At 45.3% G+C, this 16793-nt stretch overlaps 1 protein-coding gene across 1 annotated transcript in view; it reads left to right on the top strand.

Annotated features, from left to right (window-relative positions):
- Nucleotides 1–16793, top strand: part of IGFBP4 (insulin like growth factor binding protein 4) — a 330734-nt gene that overhangs the window by 82316 nt on the left and 231625 nt on the right. The window lies entirely within an intron of this gene.

The raw sequence follows: 16793 nt of genomic DNA, 5'->3' as shown, positions 1-16793 counted from the left end.
CTTCCTCCTCTCCTTCCTCTTTGGTGATCCCCTCTCGCTCTTTCGCCCCCATTGTTGGGATCTGAGTGTGTCAGCCCTTCCTTGGCCACCTGAATAAGGGATTCTCGAGGTATGTGTGGGTGAATACCGCCTGGTTTCTTACACAGGCCACCATTAGCTCCACCCCATTATTCTTCATCGCAGTACCCCACTAAGTCCACTTCGCTCTATCTGGTTCAAGTACCCCACTAACTCTACTTACTCTTCCTTATCACAGTTCCCACTAACTTCACCTGACTCTTCTTCATCACAGTCCCCCACTATCTTCACCTCACTCTTCTTTGTAACAGTACCCTACTAACTCCACCTCACTCTTCCTCAGCACGGTCCCACTCTACCCCTCCTCACTCTTCCACATCCCAGTGCTCCATAACTCCACCTCAGTCTTCCTTATCGCAGTGCCCCACTAACCCATCTCACTCTTCCTTATCACAGTTCCCCATTAACTCCACCACTAACACCATCTCACTCCTCCTCATAACTGTCCCAACTCCTCTGCCTCAATGTTCCTCATTGCAGTACCCGATTACCCCATCTCACTCTTTCTCATCGCAGTACCCCATTAACGCCACCTCACTGTTCCTCGTCACAGTACCCCATTACCTCACCTCACTCTTCCTCATCACAGTACCCCACTGACTCCACCTCACACTTCTTTGTCACAGTCCCTAACTACCCCACCTCCCTCTCTCTTATCACAGTCCCCCACTCGTCCTCTTCAAAGTCTGCCCACTACCTCCACCTCACTATTCTTTGTCATAATCCCCCACTAACTCCACCTCATTCTTCTACATCAGTCCCCCACAAAATCTACCTCACTCTTCCTAATCACAGTACTCCACTACCACCAGCTCACCTTTCCTCATCACAGTACTCCAATATCACCACCTCACTCTTCCTCATCACAGTTCCCAACTACTCCATCTCACTCTTCCTCATCACAATCCCCAATTACCCTACCTTGCTCTTCCTCGTCACAGTCCACAACTATGCCACCTAACTCCTACTTGTCACAGTACTCCACTACGCCCACCTCACTCTTCCTCGTCACAGTCCCCCACTGCTACGACATCACTCTTCCTTGTCACAGTCCCCATCTACTGCACCACACTCTTCCTCAACACAATTCCCAACTACACAACTTCAGTTTTCCTTGGCACAGTCCCCCACTAACACCACCTCGCTCTTCCTCATCACAGTCCCCCACTACCACAATCTCACTCTTCCTCGTCACAGTCCCCCACTGCCACCACATCACTCTTTCTTATTGCAGTACCCCACTACCACCAAGTCACTCTAACTTGTCACAGTCTCCATCTACTGCACCTCACTCTTCCTCATCAAAATTCCCAATTACCACACCTCACTCTTCCTTGTCACATTCACCAACTACAAAACTTCTGTCTTCATCATCACAGTCCCTCTATAACTCCACCTCGCTCTTCCTCGTCACAGTACACCATTACTAATCCCTTCTTGTCTAGTGGACACACAAAAAGATAAAATACTTGATCAATACAATGTTGCATAACTCAAGAACAGATATTTATAACAAGTGATATGGCATCAGTTATCTTATCCAAAAAAAAGACAGAATTACAGGTGGTCGGAGGGCTCGCATAACAAAACCTTTAAAATTCAGTGAAAAAACTTTAGTTAAGGGACAGATACGGCGAATACGTTCAGTGGAAATTCAGCAGGTACTGGAAGCTACGCCACCTTAACTATGAGGCCCACACTGTGCAGCATGTAAGCACCCTGATGACATCACAAATGACATCACTGATGCTATCACATATGACATCAGGTATTGCATCATGAGTGACATCACTGGTACAACAGATCACGCGTGCAAGAGAAAGAGGGATGCAACATTTAAAAAGCAAGTTTCTACATACAAGGGTGGATTCAGCTTGGTTGGTGTTTTCATTTTAAAATACTGTCCATTACAACCATGGCATTCTTACACATCAGAGTTACTCTGTATTGATTGAGAATTCGCTGTGATGAGAAACTCTAGAATCACAACACCCTGTCTCATCCCGCTAATCCCCTACCCACCTCTGCCAACATTTATCCACAGATCCATCAGAGCGTCTGGAGACCATGAAAATGGCAGCGGTGCGTGTTACAAATCCAAATAAGATGACAGGTGCCTGCACCATTCTGCCCATAGGGAAGGGAGGGGCCGACTCCAGGAGACTCCAGGGAAAATAGAAAGACCACCTGCATGTTTAAAAATACTGCAGAGTCTCCAGAACTGGAAGTCATACTTTAGATATAGTGAAATCTTTGGAAGCCTTTGGAAAAGAGGCGGCGATCCTGGGCAATGCCGTATGGCTTGTCCCAAAAAGGACCTATCTGAAGCCCATTGCCATTGACCCCCTCCCCCCACCTGCTCCCCTATCCCTTCTCCACCTTCTCTACATTTCTGAAATGCGATCTGATATGGCATGGATAGGTTTTATTAGGCGCTCGAGCATGCATCAGAATGGCATTGCAACCGAAGTGTAACTTTGCAATCCAGTTTCCAGGAACTGAGCGCAGAGCAATGTGGCGTGCACTGGCTGCCGGGTCCCTTTTTTTGCACAGCAGTTGCAATGGAAAAACATCCAGAGAGAAACTTTAGCAAACTTTACACCGGAGAACTTGCAATCAGTTTGCAGCTGTCAGCACATTTCTTCGGCGTATCTAGTTCATCGCTGTTCTTGTGGCCCATGCTTGCCTGCTGGAGGAGGAAAGGGAGCTGCGAGTCTGCTAGGGGCGCACAGGCCACAGGGCACCTCATTCCATCTTTGCTCTTCATTGATTGCCATTTAACAAGACGCATTCCACAACTGAGCGAGCAGAACACATGGCGGCATGGTCAGCTGTTCTTTGTTTTTGTGCTGTCATTGTGTGGTCTGTTTTAGACTGGGCGGGGTGCCCCTTAATCATTTTCTTCTGAGCAGATCCATTGGTCCCCAAAGCTTGTGCCAATGCACGGAATCTTTGCATCCCTGCACTGCAGTGCATGGCATTTGTAAAGTGAACATCTGCCCTTTACAGCTGTTGTTAGTCTGGATTGATGGCAGACGTGCTTGTCATAGGAAGTAGCTCTCGCCCTCTTGATTGACAGCCGTGATGCGGGTCTATCTGCTAGATATGTGTCAGTAGTTACTGCAGGGGGTTGGGTCTCTGCATGACCCCGGGTCCCTGCATGTCCTCCCCAACTCCTACCTGCAGGAGGGCCATGGTGTATGTCTGTGAGGATATGGAGCAGGGCAGCACCAAAGAAAAAGTGAGCCAAAGTTGCAAATGGCAATTCAGTCCTTTTGTGACAGACAGTTTGAGTAGTATCCTAGGGGGGTGTTTTTGGTAAAATATGAAGCAAATTGTGCTTTTAAAAAAATATTCATTCAGTAACACTGTTCCAAGCTACTAGCCGCATGGTGAAGTAAATCATCAAAGTGGCCCACGTTGACCATAAAAACTAGCCCACGCTAGCATTTTGCCTTTTTGGTTCGGGCATTGCCCTATTGCCCTATAGGGCAGTCCGAGCCTGGTAGTGAGGTGAAGTAATCCTGGTGGAGGGTGGGAGTGGGGGGAGGAAGACAGGGGGGACGTTGGTGGGTTGGACCCGTCGCGCCACCATGTCATCTACCCGTCTGTGATGGTTGTGGAATGTACATGTTTTTGTGTGGTTCCTCTTGGTCGCTGTACACCCACGAGGTCAGTTGCACCAGAGCACGAAATGCCCTGGTGCAAACATGCATTGAAGCAATACGTGCTTGCACTGGGTCAGTTTCGGCACCTGGGAAAATGCCAACGCAAAAGAGCGATGCATTGGTGCAAGGGTTCTGCAATACAAACCCAAGCTCTTTGCTTGAAACACATGCTCATTTCATTCGTAAGTTCTGCAGCAGTGATGTCATAAGAGCGGGGCAGTCAAGGGTCACTTGTCAGAAGAGCAGAGTCGCTGAAGAATGCAACATTTTATTTGTTTTGTTTTTGTTTTTCATCGGGCAAAGGCGTCTCCAAATACAGTCCTCCAAAGATCCGGCCACTCCGGGTTTGAAGGATAACCCGAGGTCATATTAATAACTCGGATTTAGATTCACTGTATTAAAATATATTTTGTGTAGATATCATTAAAAACTGCTTGGATTTGGCTCTGGAAGAAGGCACTCGGTGACGCCTGATACAGCCCTAGCATGCTTATTTTCCTGCTGCTTCTGAGCGTTTCAAGACATTGGGCCTCATCACGCGTGGGGCGGTATCCCAGCATTAATTGCACCAGGATACCGTCCAACGCTATTAGCGTTACCGCAGCTTGGTCCGGTGCAATTTGCACCAGGTTGCAAGTTGCGGTACAGCCATAATTCCCCATTGGGTCCATTGGTTTTCATGGCGCTATTACCGCCGGCGCAATCGCTGCTGCGCTACTACCGCCCAAAACAGGCAGTAAATGGGGGAGATTTGTACCTCCAGCTAAAAGCTGGAGGTAAAACTCACACTTACCTCCCAACTCGTGATTGCGCCATCCCTTAAATGCGGCGGTAATAGTCTTAGCACCACATTTAAGGGATAAGGCACAATTCGTGATGAGGCCCACTGACATTTCTTATTTGTAGTTATTTGAAGAACAGATATACATACGTTTGTAGAGCCCAACCCACACGACTCTACTGTTTGTAGATTTTTTGGCTTTGTGAGCAAACGTGCCTACTACATGATTCCATGTTTCTCTCCTTTGATGTGTCAGTGTCATGTCTTAGTGTTCCCTGGGGTCCGACCATGCCCTAGGGTCTGCTTTATGAAGGGGAGGAATTGTGCCAGAATATTTCAGCTGTGCTCTGGCAACGTTTGTCTAGCCTGGGGGCTAATTCTCCAAAACCCATGACTCGAAAACAGCCCAATCCATTTCTGCTGGAGGTGCACAGTGATGGAGGGGGGGCTGGGTGATTAATGTACAAGGTCTGTGAAGCACGTGTGCAAGTCAGGCATAGTCCACTGACGCAGGACAGCCCAAGCCTCAACTCCACAAGCAAGCACTGTGCAAATGTGTGAATGTGGCCTGTGGTTTGCATTTTACTTTTAGTGTGAGTGTTGTGACAAAGCAAATGAGCAGAGAGCCTAGTTGGTATTACTTGCTCAGATAGGTTTCATGTCTGAAACACTTTCACAGACATATTTCAAATCTAAGATTCTCTGGTCAATCTTATGTTCCCAAAACGCTACGACTGAGACCCTCCTGCTGGTGACCCCCCTCGCCACCTAGCTGCACTTGATTTGGTTCCTTGGCTCTGGATCCACCTCTAAGCCACCCACATCTCTAACTACTCCATCCCTCACACCCCACGAAGAGCGGTCAGGGCGAACTCCCAGTGTAAACCTTTACATTTTTAGCACTGCCTCTATAGTCACCCATTTTTACGTTTTCAGAAACTCACTTGAAAACATTGTCTGGACTCATCATGGGCTCAAAGGTTATGGCAGCAGGTAACGCTTTCATAGAAGACCCAGGCGGTTGCCATTCTTTGCATTCAAATGTGTGTCTGCAAGTGTTCGCAAACTGTCAGTGTATACTTCTATTTTGTTTGTAACATCTAAAACTTTCTGCTGACTATATTTTCACTAAACCAAGATTTAGCCACTGAATTAGGATTGGTGCAAATCTGTCCAGCAAAGGAAAATAGGCCAATTGGAGATTGGATTGGAATGTACAACTTTTTAAGACCGCCCTTCTACCAAATCTATTTTTAAAAAGAGGCACAGATGACCATATATTTATCAGCACCGAAAAGAGCCCGCTTCCCACGGGAAGATGAAGGTAAACACAACTTTGGTGGCACCAGCACTGCCTCTGCAACACATTCCCAGCCAAGCACTAAGCAAGCAGGCAATGCACTACCACCAGTGTCAAGCTTTACTTCTTCTCCTAGAGGCTTGTGTTCAGACAGAATAACTCTAGCATCAAAGGATTGTATTGAGAGACGCATCGTGACCTATGCATAGCTCACATGTTAAGTGCTTGGCTATGACATGTAGCAAGCTTGCACCTAGCATGCTTGAGTGCAGGAAAAGCACTTACACCCGTGTCAAGCTTTACTCATTCTCATAGAGGCTAGTGTTCAGACAGAATAACTCTAGCATCAAAGGATTGTATTGAGAAACCCTCGTTACCTGTGCATAGCTCACATGTGCTTGCCTAAAACAGGGAGCAAGCTTGCACCTAGCAAGCTTGAGTGCAGGAAAAGCACTAACACCCGTGTCAAGCTTTACTCATTCTCATAGAGCCTAGTGTTCAGACAGAACAGCTCTAGCATCAAAGGATTATATTGAGAGACCCTCGTTACCTATGCATAGCTCACATGTTAAGTGCTTGCCTAAGACAGGGAGTAAGCTTGCACCTCGTAAGGTTGAGTGCAGGCAAAGCACTACCACCAGTGTCAAGGTTAACTCGTTCTCCTAGAGGCTAGTGTTCAGACAGAATAACTCTAGCATCACAAGTGTGTATTGAGAAGAGTCCCATCGTGACCTGTGCATAGCTCACATGTTAAGTGTTTGCTTAGGACCAGGAGCCAACTTGCAACTAACAAGCTTGCGTGCAGGCAAAGCACTAACACTAGGCTCAAGCTCTACTCATTCTCTTAGAGGCTAGTGTGGAGACAGAATAACTCTAGCATTAAAGGTTTGTTTTGAGAGACCCATCATGACCTGTGCATAGCTCACAGGTTAAGTGCTTGCCTAAGGCAGGGAGCAAGCATGCACCTAGCAAACATGAGTGCAGCCAAAGCACTAACACCAGGCTTAAGAACAACTCATTCTCCTAGAGACTAGTGTCCAGACAGAATAACTCTAGCATCACAAGTTTGTATTGAGAGTCCCATCGTGGCCTGTGCATAGCTCACATGTTAAGTGTTTGCTTAAGACCAGTAGACAACTTGCAACTAACAAGCTTGCGTGCAGGCAAAGCACTAACACTAGGCTCGAGTTCTACTCATTCTCCTACAGGCTAGAAATTATATCGTGCCTCCTATTGCTATGAATATATGTATATTGGCCTACGCCAAGCTGCTAACAAGCTGCTTATAAACTACATGTGAATAAACTCACATTGCAAGGCCCTGACCTTAGAAACCATGTAAACTGTCATTTTGGGTCAAGCCGCCATTTTAGGTTTTCTTGCTCTATAAAGTCACCATGTGAGCTAAAATGGGAGCCTATGTTATTCAGAACAGAACTTGATTGTCATGACCTCTGTACAGCTAATGTATAACTTGCCTGCAGGCCACTTGTTAGGGTCATGAGCTGAGACCTTCTCCTTCTGCTGACCTGTGTGCAATGGATTACCTGTATCACCGAAACTGATCTATAATTGAATGAGAACACCTGCTTAACTATATTGTATAAATTAAGTCCGGCATTGTAATGTTAGGCCTAGAGCAGTAACTTATTTATGGAATGGTTAACCTGAAGAAAGGCTGGACAACAGGCTGGAGAAATGTATAAAAGCCTGACTGTTTCAATGAATATTTGCCCTCAATGAGCACACCGAACCACGCCGGAGTTCGCTGTGTTGTACTCAGGGTCGATAGCTATCTGAATTTTGTTCTGTTCTTTTGTAACTGGATTCAGTATAAAATAAAGTGCTTTGTATGTTCCTTTGTAACCTGTGTTTAGTGTGTTTCCTTTTTGGTTACCCTGCCTCATATTATTTCCTTGTTTTCACAGTTGGCGCCCGGAATAGGGACCCTCAACATTGATGCCGGATTATTGAAGGTTGACGCACGCTATCGGACCGGGATCGGACAGTGTGACATAACGGTCCCGACTGAACGAGACGCGACACCTCAACAGCGCTGCACGATCCGTTCCCTGGACGATAGCTGTGTGGTCTGAGACGGCATCTTGACGAGGGTCAATTTTTTGAGGCGGGCAGATTTGCCGAAATCACCATACACAAGGTAAAATTCATTAGGTAAGTCCTTTGTAAACCGATCGGTCCTCCTTAGGTTTGGTCAAGTGAGTCGTTACCCTACTCTTAATTCAACCCTGACAATTTGAATTTGGCGCATTGTATCTGCAGACACAATTATTGACCAGGTAACACCGAGTATTTGAGAAATGCCTGGGAAATTGTCTAGCTGCTTTAGGGCATTATTCCGCAGCGATAGACAATCTTTGGAATTTAGCCATCCGGCACCGCAGGAGGGGTCACCGGCATGTACTATGTACTGTAAGCATGGCATTGGAAGTGTAGTATTTAATAAAATTTGGCACAGACAAACCAGACATGCCTCCGAACTTCAGTGGCCAGTCAATGATAGTTTTGAGATCCCTCGTATTGAATATTTAGAGTCAGTCTTGTTAAAAAAGAAGGCCAGACCTGCAGCATTTGATGTTTTGCAAAATTGGAAAAGAGAAGCGTTGCAGCAACTTAAAAGTAGGGAAAAACATGTGCGCCGTCATAAAACAAATGCTGAAAAGGCGTTGTTATATGATCAGGACAAACAGTCTGAGTCGGTTAGGAATATGGACAGGGCTTTCTCATTCGGTATTCAGAAAATCTATCCTTCTAAAGATCTTCATGTTTCTGATGAGTTTATCGACAATTTGTTAAATGAACGAAGGCCTGGTGCCTCTGCACCACCTCCGTATGTTCCTCTTCCTCCTGCTGTACCTCTTCCTGCTGTTATTCCTGCTCTTCCTGCTCAACCTGTTGTTCCTATTCCTCCGGTTGTTGTTCCTCCACCTGCTCCTCTGCCTGTTCCCATTGCACCAGTAATAGTACCTCCATTGAATTTGCCTGCACCTCACTCGCAAGTAGTTCTGTACCGCTTGTAGTTGATCAGGGTGCGGGGTCGAGGATTGTTACTCGTAATACTGTTCCTACAGAAAAGAAACAGGATTTGTTTGCATGGGCTAAGCATTGTATGGAGAGAGATGATCGAGCTAATGTTCTTGCCACACTTTCTAATATGGATAATTTTCCTGAGAAAAATGTTTTCATTGAAGGTTTAGGGATTCATTTATGTGTAATGTGGGGTAAATTAAATAATGCAGACCTCCCACAAGGGTTGAGGGACCTGAATACTTTAGCGTTTTCAAGAGACACTGTGGAGAAGGTACATGAGCATGTTGAGAGGATATTTGAGTATAGAAAGGAGTTGGAAAGGTTACGGAATGAGGATGACGAAGAAGAAAGTATTTATGTACAGAAACGATTTTTTCCGTGTCGTAAATCGACATCTGAGGAAGCGCGAATTTGTACAAAAGATGCGATTAGATGGATTTCAGACATATCGATAACTCCAGTTGAGGTATATGACACATACAGTCAATATATGCTAGAAATGCAGAGGAAAGTGATACAGGTAATGGTAGAGTACCTGCAGGATGAATGTTTAAAGAGAAAGGTTAGTTGTCCCACAGAGTTATTGAGCATTTATAAGAGAGCTTTTTCACTTGACACTTCTTCAACTGCTTTAGCGCTCGACTTAGTTCTGTTGCTTAGTAAGCGTTCGGAGTTGCCTACGTCTCAGTTGCCTATGAGAGAGGTTCCTCCGACATTTGTCCCAAAGGTTGAGATTCCTGCTAATGCTGCGGCAGGTACACCTGCTGTGGACATTCCTGCACATTATGTATCGCAGTTTGTTCACGTCCCGTTTTCACGAAAGGAAGTGAATACTATTAGACAAACTATTCCTGACATTAGGAAAAATCCGACAGGGTTCTATAAAGAGATAGAGTCCGTTTTGCAGTCCTCAGTGTTTACCCTAGGCGACATTGATTTGCTATTCCCTGTACTCCTGCCTGTAGATTTGTGGAAACAAGTTAGAACTATAGACGATGTACCAGGGTTGGGAGATACATGGGCTAACATAGTTAGGCTTGATGGGGAAAGGCCAGCTGGTGAGAGACCACCTCAGGTGATACTAACTTTGCCTGACAGAATCATTGCAAAACTGAAAACTATAATCCCCGAAAAGAGAATTATTTGGGACAAGCTTACGGCCTGTGTCCAAGGAAAATCTGAGGGTGCTACCGAGTTCTTTAATCGGTTCGAACAGGTATTCTCGGATTTCAGTGGACAAGACTTAGGCACAGAGTCTGGGAAAAGATTATTTGTGGACAAATTTGTACGTGGATTCCTGCCTGACATCCAGTCACAAATTATGTCTTCTGAGAGAGCTTGGCAGGCGAAATCCCAATCAGAAGTACTGCACATGGCTCAGTACTACGAGAACCGTGTCAATAATGAAAAAGATAGAGTCGAGAAGAGAAAAGGTGATTTGAAGACTAAAGTATTGCTACAGCAAATTGTTAGAGGCCCCAGAGGGGGTAGTTCACAGATTAGAGGTCAGTATGTTCCACAAGGGAATGTGCCATTAGTGTCTTGTGAATATTAACCAGTGTGCCTATTGTCGCCAGGAGGGTCATTGGCGTGCACAATGCCCGTCCTTCGACAGAGGTCGAATAACACATTTGGAAATATGGGTAGACGATCCAGAGGTCGCCCGGGTGTAGGGGGCCCTGGTAGAGGCCAGTTTTCGCAGGATCCCCAACAACCTTTTTCACAGGATAATCAGACTTCGAGTGTGGATACTAGAAACATATTTGTTCATCCTTCTGCTGCATATCTATCTCAAGAGCTTCCTTTTGATGATATTTTGTTTCGTTAGGATTGCCCGAAGCAGCGTTTGGAACCTACACCTATTCCCGTTAATCAGAAAGGTCCCTACGTTGAAATGGTAGTGGGAAATAGGAAACATTAATTTTTGATAGACGCTGGAGCACAGAAGTGCTCCATTGATCATTCTCGGGTTCCAAACATTCCACTGTCAGGGCAAACTAATGTTTCTGTAGGGTTTTCTGGCACACCAGTTGTTTGTCCGGTTTCTTCACCGGTACCTATTTCTTTGGGTCCCTTTACGGACCACTGTCCATTTCTCTTGACTTCGAATTGTGGAGAGAATTTTCTGGGGTTGAATCTGTTGAAGGAATTAAATGTGGTAATTCATTGTTCTTCTGATGGAGTGCGTTTGACGATTTCACCACAGCAATGTTCTGTTTCGCAATTCTTGACTAGACCTTTGCCGCCAGAATTCAGTAATGTACCAGAGTGTTTGTGGGCAGTTGATGACAATGATGTCGGTGTTTTGCAGATTGAGCCTTTTAAGATAGTTTTGAAACATGGAATTAAGCTGCCCCGTATTCCACAGTATAAGATCTCAGTTGAAGGCGAGCAAGCTTTGAAGAGCATTATTTCTGATTTTGTGCATCGTGGGGTGATTGAGGAGATTGCAGGAAGTTTGAGCAATAGTCCGATTTTACCTGTGTACAAAAAAGGTGATAATGCAATTCCATTACGTTTTATAATTGATTTACGTGCCATTAATAAAGTCGTCGCTCCGCAATTTCCAATTGTGCCTGATGTGACGACAATATTAACCATGATTCCAGCTACAGCTACTCACTTCAGTGTTGTGGACCTAAAGAATGCTTTCTTCAGTATTCCTATACATGAGGATAGTAGATACTTGTTCGCGTTCACCTTAGGGGGACGCTCATTCACATTTACTCGTGCACCTCAAGGTTATACTGAGAGTCCTAGTATTTATAGCAGGGCTTTGAAAGAGCAGATTGATACCCTTGGATTACCCCCTACTTGTACGTTGCTTCAATATGTTGATGATTTGCTTTTAGCCGCTGACTCTGAGAGCTCTTGTAAAGAGGGCACTGTGTTGTTGCTCATCCATCTAGCTAATCATGGTCACAAAGCTTCGCTTAAAAAGTTTCAATATTGTTGCCAGGAGGTCGCCTATTTAGGCTATCTCCTGTCAAAGGAGGGAAGAAGATTGACACCTGAAAGAATAAAACACATTTCTGGCATGTCTGTCCCAAATACACAAAAGGAAGTTAGAGCCTTGATAGGTATGGCTTCTTACTGTAGGTTATGGATCCCAAACTTCTCACTAGTGATAAAACCAATGTTGGCCTTGACGAAGAAGGGTATTTCTTCGCCATTGCCATGGAATACGGAGCATCAACATTCATTCGAGTTGCTCAAGACTGCATTATGTTCGGCACCAGTTTAGTTTAGGACACACCGAACTATGAGAAGGCCTTTGTGTTGTTTGTGCATGAATGTGATGGATGTGCTTTGGCTGTATTAACGCAGGAACATGGAGGGAAGAATAGGCCATGCGGTTACTACTCTTCCGCCCTTGATCCTGTTGCATGAGCTTTGGCAAGATGTTTGCGCGCTGTCGCTGCTGCTGCTGCGTCTGTAAAACAGAGTGAGGGAATGGTCCTAGGCCATGATTTAACCCTGATGGTGCCTCACTCTGTAGATATTCTATTGAACAAAACCCAAATGCAACACCTCACTTCCGCACAACTGACAAGATATGAATTAATCTTGTTTGCTCCCTACATTCAAATTAGGAGGTGCTGCGTTCTTAATCCGGCTGAACTCCTACCTTTCCCGCAAAATACTGTTTGCGGTGACGAAGAGTCACATGACTGCCTGTATACTACTGAACAAGATACAAAAGGCAGAGTTGATTTGAGGGACACTCCTTTGGATAACCCACAAGGGGAGCTGTTTTGTGATGGCTCCTGCTTCAAACTACTGGATGGTAGTACTACACAGCTGCTTATGCAGTCACTACATTGAGTACGGTTGTGGAGACCAAGAGAATTACGCATAGCTCTGCGCAGGCCGCAGAGATTATAGCATTGACTCGAGCTTGTGAGCTTTCCGAAGGGCTAACAGTAAACATATATACTGATAGCCAGTATGCCTTTGGGGTGGCTCACAACCTTGGGAGACTTTGGTCAGAGAGAGGGTTTTTAACTTTGCATGGCACCAAGATCCAACATGGCTCCCTGATAGTACAATTGCTTTCAGCGCTTAAGCTCCTAGTCAGTTAGCAATCATTAAGTGCGCAGCACATCACAAGATTATAGATGATGTAGAGAAAGGGAATGCTTTCACTGATCAAATAGCTAGACAAACTGCCTCTGATCTCTTCACGGAGATGTATGTTTCAAGGGAGACTGTAGATGCCCATGCAATGGATGAGGGTGTTGGGTCTGTACTGGATATCCAAGCCGATGCCACATTAGAAGAATCCAAGAGGTGGGCTGAGGGCTTGGGGAAACTCGATGATGATGGGTGTTGGGTGGACATGGTTGAAGGGAAATGGTTGCTTCCTAATGCCTATATAGTAATGATGATTACCATGGCACACGGTCCCACACATGTGTGCGCTCAACAGATCACGAGAATGTTAGAGAAAGTCTGGGTAAATGATAAGATTTCAAAAATTGCCCAGCATTATGTCCAAAATTGCATGATTTGCCTACAACATAATGTGGGAAAGGGGACAGCAACTCCAAGAAGTAGCTTTGGACCTCCTTCTGTCCCGTTTGAAGTGATTCACTTTGACTTTATTGAAATGGAGCGATGTAACAATCTAAAATATATCCTTGTGGTCATTTGCGCCTTTAGTAAGTGGGTCGAGGCTTTCCCTGTTGAAGACGCTACAGCCATGACCACTGCAAAGACCATGTTAAAGGAATTCTTCCCACGGTTCGGTTTGCCGAGAGTTATCTGGTCGGATAATGGTCCGCATTTTATCGCTGCTGTAATTCTACAGATATGTACGGCATTGCAAATTGACAAACGATTCCATTCGGCCAGACATGCTCAGGGCACCGGATTAGTGGAAAGACACAATGGTATCATAAAAAACAAGCTTGCTAAGAAGTGTGCCGGCACCAAACTAAAATGGCCGGACGTCTTACCGATCGTGTTACTTTCAATGCAGACAACCCCTCAAACTAAGACTGGGCTCTCTACATTGGAGGTGGTAATGGGGAGACCTGCCAATATCTGGGGTCTTCCGAAGCCTAGGGCATTGAGGAATGTAGAAAATGTATTGCTTTCAGACTATTGTAGCCAGTTGACTAAAAACCTGTATTTCATTTATCACCAGTTACGAAACGCTTTACGCGCGCAATACCAGGGCCCAGGCCACAGTATACAACCTGGAAGTTGGGTTTTGGTCAAATCTTTTGACCGATCTTCCTGCCTTGCACCTCGGTGGCGGGGCCAATTCCAGGTCCTGCTGGTCACCCAAACAGCGGTGCGTGTCGCAGGCCGGAAGCATTGGATCCACGCGACGCATGTCAAGAAACTTCCTCACCCAGTGCCACACGTTACAGAAGAAACAGAACCCCTCGCTAACGCTGCAACCAATGATCCCAAAGCAGTGAGTAGCACTGAGAGTGCGTCGGAGAATCTTTCTGAGCCCGTGAGGCTTGGGGAAGCTGCCAATTTGTCTCTGCACTCTCCGAAAATTTTGCTCCCGGAAATTGCTGTTCCAACTTCACTTGCCTCTGATACGTTGCTTCCATCGGGAAGTGACGACATCTTGTTCTCGGATCAAACAATACCAGGCACAACAAGATACAACTTCCAGCCACGAAGATAGACATACGGCACGGTTTTGCTGTGCATCTGATAGACATAGGGCACGGTTCGGCTGTGCATTCAAGGAAGGAAAGGATCATCAAGGGCTTGCTTTTGCCCAAAAGGTTGAGGAAGGGGATTCTGTTGGCTAGGAGTTGTGGAAGGACTAAGAATCCGCGCGACCGTAGTGTCGCCAGCAACGAACATTGGGGTCGTCAATTGAAAATATACAATGCCTGCTACCGCCACCACTGCTGCTCGTATTGGATTTATAAATAAGGGGGTGACCAACTCGGACAATGAACAATGTGCCTGGGCCCCGAAAACTTATTGCTGTGTTTTTATGATAATATTTGGTTTTATAATAGTCACTGTCTTAGGCCTTTGGTATTTCGAAGAAACTCATCCTTCAGAGTCTTTGCTGCCGACTGAAATTGTACCCACTGTTCCTACAGCTTTTGTACATTTGCATACTCTGTCACCTAGGGACACACAGCATAGACAGAAGTATCACAATAATACCTTGTTGCTTATAATGAATGCAACACATGTCATTTTTAATAAGACTAATTGTTGGGTCTGCTCACATTTACCGCAACATGGGGATAAGGGGCTAGGTTGGTATATTCACCCTTTACGTTTGACAACTGCTTGTTATGCTTCACTTAGAGCACTGTTCTTTGGCCGATGGAACGATAGCATCTTGGGGAACTTTGATGGCACTAATTTGAATAGTTTTGAGAAACGTGTTCTGACTCCCCTGGGATGCTCGCTTTTCGCAAATAGGAGTAAGCTCAATATTGCTTCTATTAGGCCTTCTGATAGACTGTCTCGTCTTTTCCAATCTTTGATTTCCTTTAAAATGGCTCCGATAGGCAATAAGGATGCCGTGCCTCCTTCTTATACTGTTAACCATAGCCCTGATTCAGTTTCGTTCTGCATACAGAGGAATGGCACCCGGTCAATGGGAGATTTTAAAGGTTGTGCCAACGTTGCAAATTTGACTGGGGAAGACAGACCTTTGTATGTAGGCGAACCTATCTATTTTGTTTGCGGTAATGTAGCATTTCCATGGTTGCCCAGGGATTGGCAGGGAACTTGTTATCTAGGAATCCTGTTACCTGGGGTGTTTATAGCAAGTACTGTAGAGGTTTCGAAGGCTCGTCCACAGCGGGACGAGAATGGCGACACTCCAGCACAGGTTTTAGGAGATGTAGCGAAATCATTCCTTCCATTCTTTGGGCAGATAGTGAATTCCGAGGATATCAGGAAACTAGCGAGAGTACTGGAGAGAACCATCAACCGGACCACAGATATACTCTATAATATGACTTTAGAGCAGAAAGCGATCAGATTGGTAGCGCTTCAGAACCGGATGGCATTAGATGTCATTCTGGCTGAACGTGGTGGAGTATGTAAACTAGTGGGGTCTGCTTGCTGTGATTTCGTACCGGATTCCTCCCCAACTATTTTTAAGGCAATACAGAATTTGCACATTCTTAGTTCAGAAGTGCATGTTCCCGAGGGAAATTGGGATCTTAGCGCTTGGTTCTGGGACTTCTTGCGGTCTTGGGGTTGGAAAGTGCTTTCAGTCTTGCTGATTATTTTGGGAATTCTGCTATTTCTTTGTTGTTGTATCCAATGTCTACCAAGTATATGTTCAATGCTAGGGGGGTGTTGCGCTCAGGCGATAGGTACAATAGAACATAAAGTGTATGCCCCAGATAAAACCTCTAAGGAGTATGTACTGAAAGAGATCTTAGTAAAAGATCTAATGGCGATAGATATTTCTGACAGCTATTCAGTGTGTATGGACGATGACACATGGAGTTATTTGCAGGGAGATCAGAAGTAGTTTAGCACTTGGCATAGGCCAAAAGGAGGGTTTGTCAAACTAGAAATTATATCGTGCCTCCTATTGCTATGAATATATGTATATTGGCCTATGCCAAGCTGCTAACAAGCTGCTTATAAACTACATGTGAATAAACTCGCATTGCAAGGTCCTGACCTTAGAAACCATGTAAACTGTCATTTTGGGTCAAGCCGCCATTTTAGGTTTTCTTGCTCTATAAAGTCACCATGTGAGCTAAAATGATAGCCTATGTTATTCAGAACAGAACTTGATTGTCATGACCTCTGTACAGCTAATGTATAACTTGCCTGCAGGCCACTTGTTAGGGTCATGAGCTGAGACCTTGTCCTTCTGCTGACCTGTGTGCAATGGATTATCTGTATCACCGAAACTGATCTATAATTGAATGAGAACACCTGCTTAACTATATTGTAT

The sequence above is a fragment of the Ambystoma mexicanum genome, chromosome 13, assembly GCF_040938575.1.
Source record: "Ambystoma mexicanum isolate Mex_15411 chromosome 13, UKY_AmexF1_1, whole genome shotgun sequence".
In the NCBI taxonomy this organism is placed as follows: Eukaryota; Metazoa; Chordata; class Amphibia; order Caudata; family Ambystomatidae; genus Ambystoma; species Ambystoma mexicanum.
The sequence above is the reverse complement of the archived record's forward strand: the minus strand, read 5'-3'. Positions and strand labels throughout refer to the sequence as shown.